Source organism: Schistocerca gregaria, chromosome 3 (assembly GCF_023897955.1).
Source record: "Schistocerca gregaria isolate iqSchGreg1 chromosome 3, iqSchGreg1.2, whole genome shotgun sequence".
In the NCBI taxonomy this organism is placed as follows: Eukaryota; Metazoa; Arthropoda; class Insecta; order Orthoptera; family Acrididae; genus Schistocerca; species Schistocerca gregaria.
Window position 1 is genome coordinate 73,840,885 of NC_064922.1, and position 3,471 is coordinate 73,844,355.

Here is a 3,471-nt window from a genome sequence, read left to right on the forward strand (position 1 = left end):
CGACCCCTGCCCACTTTGCCTCTCCCTGATTGTTTACCGCATTTTACAAAACAGAAGAAAAACATGGATCAGAAAAAAAATAAAAAAAAATAAAAAAAGTGGCTACGATACCTGGCTCTCACCCAAAAAACAAAGAAAAGAAAAAGAAAGTGGTAGAGCACTGGTCTAGTAAACCAAGGGTCGTGAGTTCCATCCTCAAAGGAGGAAGTCGAATTTTGGAAATCAGTTGCGCGTCGTGGCCGTATAGCAAACAGTATCTGTGATGCAGAACAATTAGCGACACGCGTTTTTTTAAGAATTACTCTCAGATGTGATTAAGGCGAATGGCGCAGATAAAGCATTTGCCAAAGCGGTACAGCATAAGGTGGGACGAGGCAGTCTGAATTACATTTTATAGATGTATTTCTCACATATCTCAGAGCCTCTCGCGGTCGTCGTCGTCGTCGCCGTCGCCACCGCCGCCGCTTCTGCAGAAGTAGCAAATAGCCATCGTAGCAAATGCAGCGAGGGACGCCCTGCCTTCGATTCCGAATGCGCAAAGTGTGTGGTCTTGTTTCTCAGTCTATATTTGGTCGGTCTCGTAAGAGGTTGAATGTAACGAATGGGTGGGAAAGAGCAAGGGGCAGCGGCTGTGTAGAACAAAAACACAAATCCTCAGGGGTGTGAGCGTTTCGAGATGAGTCGTATACATGTCATAGTTGGTCGTCAGTGACCGCGTGGCCTAATGGATAAGGCGTCGGACTTTGGATCTGAAGATTACAGGTTCGAATGCTGTCACGCTCGTGTTTTTCCAGTTCTGAAAAAGAAACATACCGTTTTAATGTAGCAATTGAGCAGTACGAAACCGTCTCAATGTTGCTGTTGACCATTTATTGCTTGGAGATGCTCTTGAGCTTGAATAACACACACAACAAGACTGGTGTTAACTAGCGAAATGGTCGGCAGAGTGCCGACACCGCGAGTTTTGACTGGCACTTGCACATCTAAAACACCGTCGGAAAGTAACTCGTTCGGCTTTTGAGTCACATAAAGTATGTGTGTTAATTTTGACGCCACTAGCTCTGCATGTTGTCATACAATTTCTTTACCTCTCAGAAATCATTATGACATAAAAGTGAAGTACGTGACGAGTGTAACGTCAGGAAAACATTAGGCAGCATGGAGAGATTCTGTATGGGACCACCCAACCCAAACGAGTACTGTGTGACGTGCTACCCGGCAGCTACTCAGCGAGGTAGCAGGCTAGCTCAGTCGGTAGAGCGTCAGACTCTTAATCCCAGGGTCTTGGGTTCGAGCCACACACTGGGCGGAACGGAATTTTTTCCGCTGCAGATGTAAATTACCGTTTTTCTGATTAACGAGATGTAAAGGAAATAGCAACTTTAAACTTTGCCTACGTCTCTGTCAGTCGCAAGGAAACTGTATTTGAAGTTGAAGGTGATTTTGTAGACATGTGTGAAAGACATGTTCTGAAATGCAAGTGTTGTTGTTTGGAGAGCACATCGGTTACGTGTCAGATGTGTAGCCAAGCAGTAATGGGTCGCCATAGCTGCAAATATTTGCCGGTAATATGAAGTGTTGTCAGCTGACGTCTGATGATGCAGACGACCGTAAGGACGAAGTACCCAAGAGTGCCGCTAGGCCGCGCCTCTTTAGCTCTGTGGTAGAGCACTGCTCTAATAAACCAGCGGACTTAAGTTCCATTCTCACATGACAAAGATGAATTTTGAAAATCAGTTGCGCGTCGTGGCCGTATAGCAAACAGCATCTGTGATGACGAACAATTAGCGGCAGGCGTTTTTTTAAGAATTACTCTCAGATGTGATTAAGGCGAATGGCACAAATAAAGCATTTACCAAAGTAGTCTAAATTACATTTTATAGATGTATTTCTCACATATCTCAGAGCCTGTCGTCGTCGTCGTCGTCGTCGTCGTCGTCGTCGTCGTCGCCGTCGTCGCCACTTCTGCAGAAGTAGCAAATGGCCATCGTAGCAAATGCAGCGAGGCACGCCCTGCATTCGATTCCGAATGCACAAAGTGTGTGGTCTTGTTTCTCAGTGTATATTTGGTCGGTCTCGTAAGAGGTTGAATGTAACGAATGGGTGGGAAAGAGCAAGGGGCAGCGGCTGTGTAGAACGAAAATACAAATCCTCAGGGATGTGAGCGTTACGAGATGAGTCGTATACATGTTATAGTTGGTCGTCAGTGACCGTGTGGCCTAATGGATAAGGCGTCGGACTACGAAACCGTGTGAATGTTGCTGTTGACCATTTTTTGCTTGGAGATGCTCTTGAGCTTGAAACACAGACAACAAGACCAGTGTTAACTAGCGAAATGGTCGGCAGAGTGCCGACACCGCGAGTTTTGACTGGCACTTGCACATCTAAAACAACGTCGGAAAGTAACTCGTTCGGCTTTTGCGTCACATAAAGTATGTGTGTTAATTTTGCCGCCACTAGCTCTGCATGTTGGCATGCAATTTCTTTACCTCTCAGGAATGATTATGACATAAAAGTGAAGTAGGTGACGAGTGTGACGTTAGGAAAACATTAGGCAGCATGGAGAGATTCTGTATGGGACCACCCAAACCAAACGAGTACTGTGTGACGTGCTACCAGGCAGGTATTCACCGAGGTACCCGGCTAGCTCAGTCGGTAGAGCGTCAGACTCTTTTTCTTAGGGTCGTGGGTTCGAGCCACACGCTGGGCGGAATTCAATTTTGTTCCGCTGCAGATGTAAATTACCGTTTTTTTGATTAACGAGATGTAATGGAAATAGCAACTTTAAACTCTGCCTACGTCTCTGTCAGTCGCAAGGAAACTGTATTTGAAGGTGAAGGTGATTTTGTAGACATGTGTGAAAGACATGTTCTGAAATGCAAGTGTTGTTGTTTGGACGTAGTTCCGCTTCAGACGCCGTGCAGTGTGGACGTGCCTAGTCTTCCGCTCCGCCGTAGCGTTACGTATAGTGGGATATCGTTTGTTGACGTGTAGTGTTGTACCTTCTTTAAGTTTTTCTCCGTCGTTGTTTCGTTCCTTGTGTTACTTTCTGTGTGTATTTCAGTGTTTTTTGTGTAGCGGTTTAGACCGCGTAATTTTTGAAAATGTCGTCTCAGGTTATTCCTCGTCAGGCTACAGTTAGTTTTGCTTTCGACAAGTCCACCCGCGATGTGCAACATAGTTCCCTTGAGATTCATGATTGGTTAGTAGATAGCCTTGGCATTAATTGGGATCAGGTGCACACTGCATATTTTGATACAGAACTCTATGTTTTCTTTGTTAAATTTATGGACCCCCTTCAGGTTGATAAAATTATTTCCAAATTTGGTCATCAGGTTCTCTTTCGGCATCGGGATGATTCTCCCAGTACCGTACTGCTTTCAAATGCTTCCATTACGTACACCAGTGTTCGTGTTTACAACCTTTTGCCGGAGGTGGATAATGTGTATCTTAAGGAAGGTTTACTCAAGT

At 45.2% G+C, this 3,471-nt stretch overlaps 1 non-coding gene across 1 annotated transcript; it reads left to right on the top strand.

The window, feature by feature from the left end:
- The first annotated feature begins 2,637 nt into the window (after positions 1-2,637).
- Positions 2,638-2,710, top strand: Trnak-cuu (transfer RNA lysine (anticodon CUU)). Its single transcript has one exon. It is a non-coding gene; the product is annotated as a tRNA-Lys (tRNA).
- Positions 2,711-3,471: the final 761 nt, after the last annotated feature.